Genomic DNA, 18027 nt, shown 5'->3' with positions numbered 1-18027 from the left:
AATGCAGTTACAGAATTAGCTTCGAATCGTTTCCTCCATGTGTAGGATCTAAGTATTTTCTATTAAAACTATAAGGGGAAGCAGACCAGCCAGTTCATAAAAAAATCTTGGCAGTCAATTACGAACATTTTAGTTAACTCTAAAACTCGCACTACAGTTATAGAGGCTGCGAAAGGAATTGGCATGTTTTAGGATTGGTGGACTCTCAGACTGACTAGCTTATCTTCACTCTATCCTTGAAGAAATGACTAATGCTGAAGGGAGTCACAATCTTTCATGTACCATTTGGTTTGGCCACTTTCTACTCTAATCTGAATCTACATCAATTAAAATTTCCATTTCTAAAGTCTACGTATGGATTCTGATGAACTAGTTACTTTTGGTGAAATATTTGGTTTTAATAAAATATTATACTGTGCTTACCTGCTTCGTAAGGTTGGCCAAAGTTGATGCCAGTGCAGATTTGCCCAATCCTTCAGTCACTCGTTATTATCTTTCCTGATAAGTACGTCCAAAGAAGCAGCTACAAGAAATAAAAGAGGAATGCCTTTTTCATTTTGACAAAACTTTTTTTTTCTGACTGAATGATGACATGACTGTAATCAATCAAGTAATAATCAAGCTATACTATAAATACACTATTGAGTGGGTGTTGACAGTACTATTTTCACAGAAACACTATTTATTTTAGTTTCGAAACCTACTGGACCCGATTTTCAGCTTTGTGATATTTTATTTTTGTTATAGACGTTATTTGTATATATATAAAAGACAATTTAGAAGTTGGTCTTTTAATTGGGATGTCTCTAGTGATTTTGTTTTTCCAAGAAAAACAAACAAACGGCTTGAAAATTAAGCTTGATTATAAAAGCAAAGCGGGGCTAAAAAAAAAGGTTTTATTTTGAACGACTTGGTAGAAGTACTTCAGTATACAATTGACTTTGTTATCCTGCAGACTCTCGAGATGAAGCCGTTTAGGGAGTGAGGATGATAGAAAAGGATTTGAAATAATAGGATTCGCCTCTACTACATCATTATTGGAGACTTTTCTCATCACATCAGCTTGCAAGAAATTTCTCAATTCATATTGGTCATCACATTCATGTGAGTTTTGTTTTCTTTTATATGTAATGTTACTGCAGCCACTTATGCTAGATCAATACACATACGTTGTAATGGTATCGTTTTTTCTTGTTTTTTTTTTAAACATTTTTTGGGACTTCGAAGATCTAGCGAGAAACCATTGGTGAATCCATAAAGTGTACAGTTTAATGAAATTAACCTACAGAAAACAGATAAATATTGCAAGTATCTTCATTGCATCAGGTCGCGAATATTTCCACACAGTGATTATTTATTAACTTTTTGTTGCTGAAAGATTTTTGGGAAGCAACCAAGTTGCTGAGAGAATATTTAGATTAGTTAAAAAAAAACTATAAAATCTACAATCAGTTTTTTATTGAAAAACTTCTCTCAAGATGGCCTCTTATTTGATCTAAGAAAACACGAATTCAGTAGTGAATGAAATGATTGTAAAATATTTGTTGATTTAAGAGAAAAAGATGGGATTTAAATAAATAGATAAGGACTGAGAGACCCCGAGCGAAAAGCCAGGACAGAGAAGTCGCCTTGGACTCTTGGCGTGGGGAAGCTAAAGGATTTTAACTACGAGGTTCGCATCTAATTGGGGCCCTAATGAGGAGGCTCTAGGAAGCGTGGTCAAACTACCATTGGAAAAAGACTATTTTTTTTTTGTTTTTTTAAAAAAATAAGATCGTTGTATCCAAATTTGGTAATTACGTCCGCGTATGTTGGTATAAAGATGGCAAGATAAGAAAAATCATCTTGTAGAAGATGATATTCTACCTGAGAAGCCAAAACAAAATAATGTCACCAAAAGGCGCAAACAATATTTCTCTTTCCACAAAAGAATATTTACTACATTTACGTAGTAGCGTTATAATGGTGTTTACTTAGTGACAAGGAGAATAATATTCACTGTTACTTCAAGCAATGCCATATATATTCCAATTTTCTTTATTCAAAAGCTTGGATTTCAGCTTGCAATAGCAGTGGCAGTGACTCTAAATTAAACTTAAGGGTGCCCAAAGGCGTGCCATCACAATGTAATTTCTCTTCTCTAAATGCTATAAACAAAGTATTTCTCCATTTTTACAGTACAAAATGATAATCTCAGGCTTGAATTAAAGGTAGAAGTGAAACTGTATGAATGTAGTTTTCGTTAACTTCTAAAAGCATCAAAGTTCGTTTCTTCACCCTGAGCCAGATGTGTAAAAATACCAGAGTGGTAATCAATTACCTGTTCTGCAGTCACTGTATTAGACGACTTGGTACTTAAGGTAGTCGCAAAGTGTTGCACCAGAAATGTGCAAAGAAGCTCTTGCCGAGGAACATGGTATTAGTATCGGTAAAACAGACTGGAGATGAATGAATATGCGTTACTAACGTTCCCTAATATAAGACAGAACGTTAGAAAAATCTAATAGAAATTTAATTACTTAGTAAAGCCAATTTACTAAACGTAAATTTAAAGTCAGAAATGTTAACTTTTTTTTTAATATCAAATAAATTCGCAAAGTGAAATAATAGTGATAACAAAATAATGAAAGAAAATCAAGACAAATTATATGTTTCAGACATGTATGCTTTATGTTTTTAGAGTATACTTGTAAATTGTTAAGAAATGGATTTATTGAATTGGTTTATTTATGCTAGTAATCATCACATGCTGAACTTCCCACTCGTCCCGCTGTCATATCGGAACAGCTACCAAATTAGCTATTCCCATTCAATTCAATCTTTTACATTGTTTACTATTATCTTCTTTTGAAAACTTCCACTTTAAATGAAATTTATTTTGTTTATTTCAACGAAATACCAATTAACGAGAAAATTGTTGTTTTACTTTTTACATCATTCTCATGGTATACAGGGTGACCATGGTTACAGGCTCCACCCACTTTTTTTTTTTTAACGGCGGGAAATTTCGAAAAAATAAAAAACACGTATTTAATCATTTTTTCTAGTTTATTTTCAGTGATTGACCCATTTTTTTAAACCCCTGTATCTCGAGATACAGCATCCAACTTTGTTTTTTAAATGGAACGTTATAGTTTTTTTTGCATATTTTTATAGTATTTGAGCTTCCAAAAAAAAAAATTTTGAAATCGGTTAGGTTTTTCAAAAGCTGTGGTAATTTAAAATATGAAAAACAAATTTCAGTTTATTGTTAAAATTACGTTATTTTTTTTTAAAGAATCTGTTCAAACTGGGCACAATCAACGGACAGGCAAGCCAAAACTCTGAACTCCCACGCTCTGCTTGTAGCAGCACTTATGGTGGCGAAGTCAAGATCTGGGCAGGCTAGAGTTATTAGTCGTTTGAGATCATGGACTGAAGACACGGGATTAAGTTCTCTCTGTAGAAGTATGGGCCGATTAGTTGATTTCCTAAAACTCCACTCCATCCGTTTGTAGAAAAAACAACCTGAACGTCGAATAACTCTAGCCTGCCTAGATCTTGAATTTGCCACCATAAGTGCTGCTACAAGCAAACCGTAAATACTATAAAAATATGCAAAAAAAAAAAAAACTATAACGTTCCATTTGAAAAAACAAAGTTGTATGCTGTATCTCGAGATACATGGTTTAAAAAATGGGTCAATCACTGAAAATAAACTAGACTAAAAATGATTAAATACGTGTTTTTTATTTTTTCGAAATTACCCACCGTTTTAAAAAAAAAAGGTGGAGCATATAACTCTGGTCACCCTGTATATATTTTCATTGTTTCCCTAATAAATAAACATGTAAAATATTTAAATAGAATGAAACTATAGAATTGCATTTATTAATAATAATAAATAAAAACTACGCAAATCAAATTTAGGACAAAAATCCAGTTCCTGACTTGAGCCTGAACAAATCTGACAATCATAGTACGAGGAAACACCTTAATCTCTTCACTGACAAACTATTCCGACCAAAGAAATGTTCTCAAACCCCGTACAATCCATTATGATGTGAATAGGAGTTTGTTCCTCTGTCTCACAAAAATCCTGATGTTTGGTAACCCGTTGTAGTTCATCCTTATCTGAATCTGTGAAGCCCGTTCTATCTAGAAGATGTGTCTAGAAACACACCAGCTCCAGTTAAGAGAACAATATATACTTGTAGACAATTTATACCTAAACCTTTACAGAAGTTCCCATATGATCTGTATCGGTGTTCTCGAACATTCCAGCGAGATGAAGTCACTAGAATGGAGTGACTTCTGCGCTGCTCGACCATCCAAGCATATGCAAATGCACTTTCAATGTGGTAACTGGAAAAATACACATACTATATATTGTAAGATCTGCCAAGATAATTTCTCCGATATTTATATCAATATTCCGCTCTTCTACAATATGTTATAAGAGTGCAAATTCTTAGTTACTTAGTGAATGAATTGTAAAATAACCACATCATTTTTGAAACATTACTGCTTGCTCTGGAACAATTCTACAAGCTCCCTTAGTCTATATGCAATATTAAGTTTAACGTTAGCTCCACTGATCAGACCTGTAAAAAATTGGTGCTATGTTTAATGTAGTTAAACGCTTGAAGTTATTACTGACTTTCAAGTTTGGTCTATTTTCTCAGGAAGTTAGAAATGTTGTGTCCATCTTCTGTAGTAAGTAGGTTCTCTAAAAGTATGTATGGTTTGCTTAAACTTGTTGCGTTTTAACGTGAACAATTCTAGCTCCCAGTGGATTTTTGTTCTTTCCGTATGAATCATGCCACTACCAAGTTGATACTCGTCACTTTATTTTGGAAAACTTGCTGCTTATTCGTAACAAACTTATTTGGGGAAAACGTAAGTCAGTAATGATCTGATTACAGATGTATTTAAGAGCCTGGAGCAATGTGGTTTCATAGTATTGTTAAGTTAGAGCTTACCAAACTGAGAGCTTAGGCCATCTTAATCTCAGTGTTTCATTTCACTGAAATTAAAATAAATTCACCCCAGCGGCCATATTTGTGTTTAAACTGGAACTTTTGTTTATTGTTATGTACTTTTTACATATTCTAGTTTTAATTAATAAACCATATAATCAAATAAACAGTTATTCTACAACACTCAGTAAAAGTAATCAACGTTAACGGATATAATGGACATTAAAATATAATGCACAAAATTTTCTATAGTGTCATAAATTCCAACTATGCATATTAATACTGAAATGAACTTGCCCAGCGCTAGTGCATATCAATGAATAGGTAAATGCTGCCGGAGTAGCGTAAATGTAAGCAAACTCAAATGATCCTCGTTCAGAAAAGTTGTATCCAATTGTGTCTATTATAAAAATGTGTATAAAAGAACTCCCAGCGATTCTAATATACTTATCTTTTTACGTTAGAGTTCCTTAATGTTAGAATGTCAAGAAATGGGTTGTGACATAAGATTTGGAATAATAAATTCAAGGCCGAATACTCAGCAAGGAATATAATTATCCAATGAATACATTGAAAAAAAAAAAAAAACAGACCCAAAGAATATAGCAACAAAGAGAAAATCTAAGAGCCAGCAGCTGAATTCGAACCTGTGATCTCCGCGTTAGAATGCAGTGTGCGCTAGCCACTCAGCTAATCCCTTCCCTAATAGCAAATTCGACTTTACTTCGAAAACTGTTACGGTTTAAGTAACACTATTACTATTTTAAAGGCGATGAATATCCCTCGTTCTATTTTATTTTACTTTTTTTGTTTACCCATCTGAACACAAAGATAATCAATTGTCTGTATAGATCAACACTAGGAACATTAGCTGTAACGAAAAAAAAATTGAAATTCATCATTTCCTCTTAAAGCTTCTTTACTTTTATAACCTCTGAGCTAAAGAATTCAATGGATCATAAAAATGGGCCATTGATTTAATAGCTCTTCCAGCTGGCCATAATTTTGTTTTATTTTTCTGAATTAGGGGAAAATGGTTCATTACCCAGAAAATTGAACATAAATGTTTTATTGGAAAAGAAAAGCTTTTTCAAAGAGAATCAAGGAGTGAAAGAATTCTATTTCAAATTGAAAATGATTTAAACTTTTATTCTTGTATATAAATTAAATAATTTACTCTACGATTCTACACTTTTAAGTCCAGTAAAACTATTCTAGAGATCATTAACATTGAAATTGTATTTACTAAAATGATTAAGAGAGTGTGGAGAAAGAATTATGGAAGTAGTTGCCACTGGATTACACTGGAATTGGAAAGCGAGTCCAACTGACTGCTATCACAGCGTTTCTCTTTCTAGAGGTCCATATTCCTCGTTTGAGGCGATCCATTTCGTCAATTTGGACTGTTCTTATTCATGATTTTGGCCAAACTGACAGTCTCTTAGCCTAATCTCGTTTACCTCCGTCTTGCAGCGTCAGTTTTTCAGTGGCATGCGATGGTTCACTTAAATGATACTATTGCAACGCTTTATTATTAAGGCGTGTTTTAAAATTAATTACTAGCTAAACAGAATTAATGGATTGATACTGAATTAAAGGCAATTCTTTTAATTGTCTACTATAATCATGGGCGTACATAAATTGTAATCTTAAAAGAAAATTAGTTCAAATTATCTTACATGGTCACAAATATTGAAATCGCCTCCAGACTGGTTGCTTAAAAACTACTGCTTACAATAATCCATAACATAATCAGCGTCATCATGCGTTAAAACTTATGCTTACAGCAGCAATATCTCATTACTATTGTTAGATATAATGTCCTATACTTGGTGAGTGATACGATTCCAATTTATTGCCAAGACGCCATACAATTCATGCTAAATAGACTATACACTATACTCCTTCTTGTTGCTCGTACACTTCGAATTAATGCCTCTTGTAGCAGCTCTCTATACATTTATTCCAATTACCTTGTTTACTTTAGATTAATAACAACAAAATAAGTTTTTACTAAATATGGCTATTACACTCCAAGCAGTAAACACTAATTTTGGAGTGAAACACTAACATTGAAAACAGCCATTTATTTGTGTTACACCGAACATTATAGTAATTAACGAAGCGGTGAATCAAAAGTAATTCGAGGCCAAAAAAATAAAAAATAAAGTGAATTTTAGTTCGTTTACCTTTAACCCAGATATAAAGGTGAATAGCCATTTGGGGCTGTAAAGTCCTTATCTGTTAATAAAATAAAATACTACCACAAGATTTGAAATTGAATTTTGGAAACATCAAGCCAAGACTTAAGTACCATGAAGTACACTTATTTTGTTTTTTTTTTCTGGCTTCCGTTTCTAAAAACACTTCTCTTGCCAACAATCTCAGACAATTGTTAGTGCGCCTTAAATTTAGTGTAAAATTTTACTAAACAATCCTAGGCTGTGCATTCCACCTACTTTCATATTGTTTGATGCATAATTATGTTTTCATGAATTTGGTATTTTGATTCAATATGCTCCACCTATTATGTCTTCATTGACAGGGAGGCGGACTTCATTTGGGCGCTACATCTCTATTTATCAGGCATCCGTGAATTACCATGGGTATGATTGATTCGCAATCCAGCTATCACTTCTTGCCTCTACTTATTAAGCAGTAACTGGAGTCCCGTGGTATTACTTTGTCTTTAATTTCTCTGTTTGCAGCCTCTCTGTTGAAGTACATTCGTCCTGCCAAATTTTAAGAATTAAAATTTATTAATAAAGTTAATTACATTATGTCCCGGAATCCAGACAGAAATAACATTTATTCTCTTATATTATTCAGCGTTGCTTTTTTTTGTTTACAATTATTGTTCTTATTTTAGTTTAAGGTGCGTCAATATCTGAATTAATGAATGCCTCATTCCATGCACCTACAGCCACCGGAAAGTGTTCTCTTATTAAAGGCAGCACTGGTTATTACTGGACAGTGAACTATGAGAAACTCTTGGGGAAAAAAAACTTTTTTCTGTAAAGCAACTGGCAACTGGATTCGAACCTTGGATCTCCGCAGGTAAATCCAGTACACAATAACCACTGAGCTAATCCCCTCCCCATAGCATTATTATTATTATTATTTAAAAATTGCTGTTAAAACCTTTACATATTTTTTTAAAATAAATTAATATTAATTAAATAAAGACAACAGTGAAATGTCAGTAGAGAGAAAATTATTTCTTCCAATTTTTGGAATAGAAGTGTCAATGCTATCAGTAATTGAGTTTCTATCTTCGTCTGCTCTCATCTGCCTGAGGCGAAGTGAACTCTACCAATTGTGTTTTCATTTGAATTCATGAATTTTATTAAATGTAGATATAAACAAGATTCTATTCGTTACAAATTAGAAAAAAGTGGTAACAGTTGAATTAGGAAGTAATAAACTTTTTTTAAATAATTTTTATTATTTTTTATTAAGGATTTAAATTGATCTAAGATCAATTTATAAGATATGTATATTAACTTATTATAGCTCTCAAAACACAGGTTGTTATCAAAGAAGATCTATAATTTGTAGCTGAAAGTGAAATCTAAATTTGGTAAATACAGTATTTACATTTTTCTACTACTGTCCGATATTAATAAAAAAATTAACTCTACATTTATTAATTTTTGTCAACAGTGTACATTCACTTCATCAATTGTATTTCTTATTACAAGCCATGTAAGTTCAATTTTATTTTATTATCCTTTGATTGTTAATAATCTTTAACTATCAAATAAATTTCATTCTAACAATATAAATCAAGGGATAAGATACCGGATTGGAGCTTAAAATATTTTTACTTTCTGTAACGCATTCCAATCCTATTCATGACCAAATTATACAGTCTTTTCCTTGATACCGCAAAGTAATAGGTCTTCGATTCATTAATCGCCAGGCGTACATCAGGAGAGCTTTGTTACTATCGTGCAGTAGCGCTTGAAAGTTATGTTTCTGTTGATTAGCGGTGTACTATTGCAATGTGCTTTGTTCATTTCCTTGAGATTCTGATCGCTCTAATCTTACGTTCAGTTAGAAACTTTGCTTCAGTAAGAGTTTTTAAATTCTAATCGAGCAAACTTCAAGCTTTGCCGAAATAATATCCATGTTATTTGACAGTTATTACTATTATAATTTAAATTCCAACCATAACATAATGAATAGAATATTTAAATCATGGATAAACTGTATTTAAAGTAAACGTTTGTGGAATTAAAATGCTTCTCCAGTATTTTTGCTTTACTTAAATAGAAGTAAGTTTAATTAAAAACTATTTTTCTTTACAGACCTACTGAAAGTAAGTTCTATCTAACCACTGAATGTAATTGAGAACATTCTTTTCACTCAGTTAGAGATGTAAAAGATCTCACCCTAAGTTTTAAAAATACATTTTACAGATTTAATAATTAAAATATTCCATTTTTTTTAAATCTAGATAAGTGAATACTATTGAAATTCATCCTTAAATGATTTCCCACTTCTCTGTCTGGTCACATATTCTCTGCAGTTTTGTCGCAACTGACTAGTTTTCTACTACAACTTCTTACTTTTTTCTTAGTACATATTTTTGTGTATCCAATTCAGTTTGACTTCCCAAAACACAATTATACCAATTAGAGTGTCTTTTACAGTAAGCAATGTTCCCACAAATGTTTCTACAATACTTAAAGAGCTCTTAACAATGTTTGTAACATGAAAAAAACCTTTGTTTAGACTCGAAGAAATCCTGCAATTTAGTATTCTTTAAAAATTCACTTTGTAAATGACTACGGCCCATTTTAATCGTAGTCAGTTTGTAATTAATGCATTATTTTATTTTTTAAGAATTAAGGAATTTTTATTCCCTAATTGATTTTTATTGTACTGTTACTTCGGAAAAACTATCTGCAGCAAAGCTAAACATGAAGTATGCTACTAGCCCCGAAATTTCTTAGCCTCTGTAATAAATCAAAACTTCAATAAAATTATCTGTAGACTAATATTCTTTATTAAGGAAAAATGTGATTTCAATTTGACCTTGATTGAGAGAGCACAATTGCGTTATTTATAAAGTTAATAAGTAATAAATTTTATGTGTGGAATATTTTTTGTGTTCGTGTTTGTGTCCTGTTCATAGTCAAATAATTGGTCAACTTAAAACTTTGAAACAATAATCCAACATGATTTTATCGCTCCAACGATTGGTGAAATTTCCTATTTTTCAACACTGTAACGCGCTTTGCCGTAAATTACGAGGCGTTAAAAAAAATAAAAAATACAATCAATAATTAAAAGTTTATTGTTTGCAAATATTATTGCGAGTATTCGCTATCTGTAATGGGAGGAGGGTTTCAGTTCTACGCTGTTCGATTTTACAACTTCCTCTAAAATGACATTTCACTGCAATTTACGGATCCATTGGAATAGGTTGTTGCATACATCATTCTGATCACAAATAGGATGCTAACACTGGTGGATTTTCTCATCCAGTTTTTAGTCATGGAGAACACCTGGAATCAAAGTATGACTCCGGCCGCAAATATTTAGTAGATTTCGAAGAAGAGTTTGCTACGTGTAACCTTCTGGAAGCGTAAATTCCTCGTGAAAATAACCTGCTCCTTAATCCAGTTACTGTGGAGAATTGGTCGGCAATACAGAATACTGTCATTCTAAAAAACAAAAATCTATTTATGGATTTGCTATTTGCTACTTTAGGTTTACACATTTATTGAAATCGTTTATCCAGAAATAAAAAAAACCTTCATAAAGAAGAAAACTTCCATTATGTTTAGAATTTAGGAAATTAATGGTAGTAAATCATAGCATTACGATGGTGTTAAAAAGGAAGTGGTTTTCATATGTTCGTAAATAGGGCAAGGCTTATAGGCCAACAGCACAAATTAGAAGCCGTATATCAAAAGTTTTGTATAACAACACAACTATGTTGTGTCAGCAGTATGTTAGCGACAGATGAGTGGTGGTAGGAGGCTGTGTTGGCGGCTACACCTTCGCCGCTCCCAACCGCCAAGCAGTCAGTCAGCTCCCTCCTTCTACACCCTCAGTTTGCCTGAATATGTGTTTGAAACATGGTAACCTGCAAAAACCTGCAGCTCAGTATCGCCATGTATATGCTACGCGTTGGGCATAGTTCATGGCGTTTAACCGCTTGTCATGCTTCATAATCACCTACACTATATATGCCACTTCCAACCAAATAATCGTAACCTTCTGGCGTTCTGATGCTCTTCTTTTATCGTAGTCAATTGTTGCAAACAATAAAATATTAACAGCTAAAATATTAACTCCATTCCTTGAAGTTGTTTATGTTTAAATCTGGGCAAATAAATGAGTTGGATTTAAAAAACAAAAAAACACTACAGCTACTTAATGGAACATAGTTTCATTGATGAAACATTTTGAAAAATGTGCTAATTTCCTGAAATTATAGCCCATCAAATACTGCAGTGCGCACTCACTATTTTTCAGCAAACTGCTGCACTCAATACCTGTGCATTTCTTTCGTTTAAGAAGGAAGAAATTATTGAAATGCAGCTGTTATTTCTCCTAAATAGCTAAATCTTTCATTCCCAACTGTAACTTGGGTGTGCTTTTTTGGTTCAGAAAACTGGACTAATTGATTGAAAACTAGTACTCTTACAATACTGTTGAGAACCGCTTAGAAGTTAATAATTTTCAGTTCAAAAATTATATTTAAATACCAGTATCAGTAATTTAACATTTTTTAAAGTATAAAATTATCTGCTTTGCCTTTTCAAACAAAGCTTTGTAATCATTGATTACATCCTTTATAAAATTTCCATCTTTACCATTTAATCTATAATGCTTAGATAAGCGGATAGATGAATAGACCGTTGTTTATGCAATTGTATTTAAGAATTTACCAATAATTTTTTGTTTATAGGTCTAAATTCATGAAAGAAAAAGGATTGCGAGAAAACTTTTCGATGATGAAAATGGAATAATTTTTGAATTATGGGATGTGATATTTGAAATGAGGTTCTGATTTTCTTGCTGGTGATGAAGAATGAGTCAATACTCAGGTTATTTATACGGAAGAGGAAAAAAAAAAAAAACAAGTTGCGAAATTTTGATGATAGCAATCAAAATAGTGATTTAATTCCTTTCCGATTCATTAAAGTTCGGTAAGATAAAATACCTTTTTTAAAAAAATTATATTTAAATACCAATTTGCATTCAAAAATTTGGTGATCCTTTTTAAGTTTCAAACAAGTATATATGGGTTGTTTTTGAAAGCTATTGATACATTAAGTAAAGTAACGCCTACTTTGTCAGGCAGACTTTATGTCCAACCACCAAAGTAGGTGTCGTGGACGGAGGCGACTAGCAAATATACTTTACAATGAATTCTTTTATTAACCATTAAATAAAATCCAAGGCCTAAGACTGGGAATCGAACGCACTACCAACAATACATTTTAAGGCCCCGCCTCTAACCGCTCGGCTACCGTGGCGCCCCTACTTATTCATACAAAACAATAATATTATAATTGATAACTTATATTTAAGGAAGGATTACTTACAATTTATATTTACAGTTTATGAAACAAGAAAATTCAATAACAAAGTTGTTGGCCTCATCCTATTAAATCTTAGTTGAATTAATTGAATAATAATATTAAATATGAATCAATTAGAGCAGTAATAGAGTTTACGGAGGTAGAAGGAGTGAGTTTATGGAGTAAGTGAAGCAGTCTGGAACTGGAACAGTTTGCACTCTGTTAGACAGATGGTGCTGAATACAAATTTAGCGGAGCAGATTATTGTTATGACATGAAGAGTTTGATTTTCAAGTGGTAAATGGAAATAAAGTTGGTGACAGAAAATTGGGAATGATTGAATGAACTGTCTGGCCTCAATCTACTTGATCATTCATAACCAATAACTTTATTATAGGTTTTACTCCCTAATCGTTTCCACTTCTATATAATATTATTGCTTAATATAAAATAGAGCCTTTCTTTATTTTAAATTTTATTACCATTGTTTCTTTAATTTACTATTTTATTTTATTAGCTAATTGGACGTTAATGTGAAGTTTTATATGTATTTTCACTTTTCCTTTTAGTGCCATCATCTCGAATTCCATTTTGAAAGTTCGTTTAGTCATACCACCGCTTCAGCAAGTTCTGTAATGCGTTCCGCAAGGCAGCACTCTCAGTCCCATCCAGTATACAGTTTACTCTTAAGACATTCCAATTTATTCTGAATCTAATCTTCTTATCTACGCAGATGATATTACCATCTTATCCAACAAATAACATCCACAAATAGCTCTAGAAAGCTATTCTTCGAGAAAAATGGTGTAAAAAAAAAATAAGCCTTAAAATTGAATGAGGCAAAATTACCAAAAAATATTCTTTCTTCTTGCACAACCTAATCCCCTTAGTATGCCTTTTGGCTTTATGTGGCAAAAAACTTACCTGGGATCTTTAAACTCTATTTAAGAAAGCAGAAATAATCAGGTGCTTCCGACATTTTTAAAAGCTTCAAGACAATCTCCTTGGATAACCAAGGATTATTTACATAAACATATTGTTATAAGCCTCAGCTCTGTCAGTATGGCACTGAATTGGGGGTTCAACTAAAGCTCAATAAAAGTTTCAAAGAATTATTTATTACACAGGGTGAACCAGTAAGTATTGTCAAAGGTTAAAAATTGCACTAAAAAAAAAAAAAAATCTAAACTGAAAAATTTGAGAAAATTTGGAAACCAATCTAACTGATAAGTTTTCAACAGAACAAATTTTCTATTCAATGCATACGTTTTCTTGTAAAACAAACGTAATTTCTCATACGAAGATAAAAGGAATCCTGGAAAATGATATACCGTTAGAAAGCCCATCAAACAAGGAAACTTTTATAAAAAGTGCCAGCACCTAGGTTTGATAATGATCATATAAGGGCCGAATGATTTTTCTTAAAAATTTCGATTACTTCTATTTTTCCAGCATTAGGAGGAAGATTGAGGCTGTTTGGAGAATAACTTATGTTTTGAAATGGTATCAATTTTTAGAAAAATTATCTGTCTTTCTAACCGTGTTATCAGATTTGAATTCGGATTAAAACTTTCTGAGTAATAACCTTTTTATTAGAAAAAAGTAAGGATTTTAGAAAAAAAATTTAAGTGACGTCACTCAAGAACAGTGGGAAATATGAAGTTGGGCTATACGTCATTGAACTCTACTTTAGATGTACTACACACAGTAGGCCTACGGACAATACTTACTGGTTCACCCTATATACAGTCGACTCTCGATAATTCGAACTCTACAGCTGCTAACTTCGGTAAATCGAAAAAATTCAGTGTATTTAGATACGCTCGATAATTCGAAATCCTTTTCTTAACAACAGGGGGAGAGAAGGCTTTATAATTCGAACGAGGCCGCTTCCCCTCTTTATAATTCGAATTTTCCCTAGTAATGTTTACTTCTCATTTTCCGCTTATTGTCCATTTCCTGCGTAATGTTTCCCTCCTCTCAGCCCAGTTTAACTTCCCAATTCTCTTTCTTAGTTTGTCACGATAGGGAAGTACGTCTCCCTTACTGTGTCCGGCAAAAAAAAAAATATCGCCAAAACTTTCAATATTCCACCATCAACGCTTTCTACAATTCTAAGTCACTTGACTAAGTCAAGCCACATTGAAACAAAAAACTGTTCTTCATTTTTTTAATTAGGTACATATGTATATGTATAAGAATCAAAAAATGCTCCGCTACATAGTTTTCGCTCCTTTCTATCAGTACATATCCAGTTTGCCAAAAGGTGCGAACTAGTTACTCCTGACTTACCTACTTACTTACAATCAATTTCCCATTCAATATTGTAACACCTTTTTTCCACAATATTCTAGACATCTCAAAAGACTGGCCACTCAGTCTCTTCTCTAAAGATTAGAATCAATGTTAGAATGATAGCCGCTCACTATTCTCAGTGCTTTCGTAGCCATTCCATGTTATTAGTGTTGCTTAAAGCATTGTTCCGGTGACTGTAACTAATTTTTGTTTTTGTTTTGTTTAAAAATAAAATAAATAATTAAAAATGGAGAAGAACAATATTTTAATTTGTATTTTTATATTTTTATTCACTGTCTCTATCACGTACATTGTTATATATTCGCATTTATTCGTGCCTACATTTAATTTGTTTTTCCAGGATACAAAACCTCTATTAATGTTTGTAATATAATTGAGGCAGAATTTTGCCAAAATATTTGTTTGTTAAGCAAATATTAAAAGATTGGATTGTCGGATGTATTTTCTGTTCTGAAATTTTTATTGGTGGAGTATTTCGAGTAATATGCCCCCTACTTCATCGTAGATTTGTTGTTACTCTTGAAGAACAATCTTTATTTGTCCTCATCATCTTCAAGATTTTCTATTTCTTTTTAGCGTAGGATTTACCTAAGCCTTTTATTCCCATTGTATCAATCCTCTACTTTCAGCCCTTAATACGTCTCCTTTCTAGGGCTATTTTCCCTTTGGCACCCTCCATGACTTAACGTATGTCTAAAGCTCTCTAATACTAATCTCTTCTTTATATAGATTTGCAGGAACAGATTCCTCGTTTCCTAATATTTTTTTTTTCTGGACTTCAAGGAAAGAAAGTCTGATAAAAATGTCCTTTGATAATGAAGACATAGTAAAGTCTTTCCAAACATTCTGCTGACCTTTCTGATTTTATTGGCGGGCAGTTGATTAAAAAAAGAAAAAGATGTTCTTATTTTCCTATTTAAGAAACTACTGAACAAATGCTTTAGCAAATCACTGTAACTCGAATTTGATCAAATCTAACATAGCAATTAATACAACTTCATCTACATATAGTAGTAAGTTTTAAACTCAATAGAGTTATAAGCTCTCAAGGATGAAGGCGGATATTTCAGTGGAGGCCCTAACAGTTTCTGGAGATCACAACATTTATGTTCACATTAAATGTTTAGAGGTGGTGATTTAGTAAACTCTTTTCATTTAAGTGTTCCACTATTTCTAATGTCAATTTGCTGATTGTAAGAAAGTTCTTCCCAATAACACTATTGTTAGTATTTCTCTTACAAAATATTGACTTCTGGTAAGGTAATGTAGAGGAGGTCGACTAGTTCTATAGTGACATGAATTGGATTTGAATATTAAAACAAATTATTAATTATTTATTAAATTGTAATTGGAATCTTTCAAATATACATGAAAGATAGTAATGTAAAATTTGTAAAAAATAAGAGTGGAAAACTATTGAAAAATTAATTGATTTTAATCGTTGTGTTTTTAATTTTTAGACTGAAATTGGACAGGTAGATATCTGAAACGTCTCTTAGAGTAACGAAGTAATAACGTTCTGAGAAAAATGCAATATTGTTCTTGGAGATTAGACCGTGACAAGAAGTGAAGAATTAGTCTATAACAATGGAAATATCATCGACATTTTGAGACAAAAAAATTTTATCTGATGGCTGAAATTCTTAATGTCTCTCCTTTGTAAGGGATGTCTGCTAAACAAATAGGTTGTTGAAACTGACTGTAAGTTATTCCAAGTTTTGTTCAAATTTGCTATCAACTTCTACCATGTTCATGATTTTGCTCTAGAGTACAAGTATGTTACAGTTTATGTCTTAGTTAAATTAAGTAACATGGAAAGTGCAGAAGTAAAGATAAATAAGAAGTAAGTTCAGTTCCCACAACTGCACTCATTTTTTTATTTAAAGTACTGTTCAGCTTTTAAGAGATGTCACGGTTTCCTTTGTGATATTTCAGCGCTTTTCAACTTGGGATGCAAGCTGCTGGAATGAAATTTGGTTGGGGACTAGTATTGTTAAATCTAGATTGTTATCAAAATATTTTAAGTTATCTCTCTTAAAAAACTATTAAAATGCGCAGCAATTAATGAGAGTTTGGTTTAATGAAAAGGAGCAGTAATAAAAATGAAAAATATAAGCTGAAAATGCAGGTGAAGTGGTTGATTAAGATAGCAGAATTAGGATTTTCGTATAACATGTACTTATTATTCCCGTGTGTTAGTTTCAATTATCTCATTACTGGGATAATGTGAAAGCTGGTTCTAGTAATACAGACCATATCCCATATCTGAATGTGAACTTTACTAATTCCACAAAGGAGCTCTTACACAAACACATATATACACACAAAACGTAATATTTTTTGCTGTTTTATTAGGTATCTTCTTTTATATTGAGCAGCATAAAATGTTTTTCAAAAAATTATTTACTTATTATCTGCGTTATCCATTGCTCCTCATATTGTTACACCAGTCTGAAAGAGAACAATGGATTTATTGTGAAAAAAATAACGTACCGAATATATAACAATTATTTTTTTTAAACTTTCTTTTAAAATATTTTGTTTACCATTTTTTGGTTTTATTGAAAATAATGCTAATTAGATAATTATATTGAAACTTGTTTACAAGATGTTTGACTTAATTATTTGTTTAGTAGAATTAAAATGAGAGAAATTTACTTTTCTTTCTTTTGGGATTGTTGTAATTAGTGGGCCGGCTTTTAATTAAAATTGCCCAAATACTTGCAATTAAAAGGATTTTAACGGTAAATGTAAAAGTACCTTTTAGTATTTTATGAAGCTACCCAGTGATCAATCTGTTTTCTGTCTTACCAGAGTATATGTTGTTTTCTAAAGTGTTGGACAGTAGATTTGTAATTAGAAAATAAATGTAGACATTTTACCTCCTTGTTTTTTAAATACAAGCGTTTTGTAGTAAAAGTTTTTTAAAGAATCTCTGTTTTGTTTCTATGTGGGACCTTTCTATATTTATTAAGACGGATAAGTGTGATACCCCACCCTTCACTCTGCTATTGATGCAATCCTTTCTCTTGGGAGCGTTAAAAAACAGAAAAGAAAAAAGAAATAACAACACTTTAGGTACAGTATATGACTTCAACTAAGTTTCCGCCTCACCTTTCACTTGCTGACTGATTGTTTTAGATACTAGGAACCACGCTGGAGCGCCAAGATCTCAAAAGAAGGCGTTCTCCTAGTTGTTAGCTTCGTTCTGT

General features: G+C 32.1%; 1 protein-coding gene across 23 annotated transcripts in view; it reads left to right on the top strand.

The window, feature by feature from the left end:
- The window catches only part of LOC141452377 (neuroligin-4, X-linked-like), a 673353-nt gene that overhangs the window by 497899 nt on the left and 157427 nt on the right, over window positions 1-18027 (top strand). For 17 of the 23 annotated variants that reach the window (XM_074124455.1, XM_074124453.1, XM_074124446.1 and 14 more), the window contains 6 exons: window positions 956-1104; window positions 7828-8015; window positions 8486-8538; window positions 8622-8663; window positions 11884-12124; window positions 16276-16516. The exons of 1 other annotated variant lie outside the window; for it this stretch is intronic. The gene's annotated coding sequence lies outside the window, so the exon portion shown is untranslated. Of the gene's footprint in view, window positions 1-955; window positions 1105-7617; window positions 7634-7827; window positions 8016-8471; window positions 8539-8621; window positions 8664-11883; window positions 12125-16275; window positions 16517-18027 lie in introns of those variants that run through there. 5 more of the 23 variants (XM_074124451.1, XM_074124436.1, XM_074124457.1 and 2 more) reach the window with 3 other exon arrangements.

The sequence above is a fragment of the Rhodnius prolixus genome, unplaced genomic scaffold (assembly GCF_049639745.1).
Source record: "Rhodnius prolixus isolate KJV_2025 unplaced genomic scaffold, Rpr scaffold_3, whole genome shotgun sequence".
Classification (NCBI taxonomy): Eukaryota; Metazoa; Arthropoda; class Insecta; order Hemiptera; family Reduviidae; genus Rhodnius; species Rhodnius prolixus.
The sequence above is the reverse complement of the archived record's forward strand: the minus strand, read 5'-3'. Positions and strand labels throughout refer to the sequence as shown.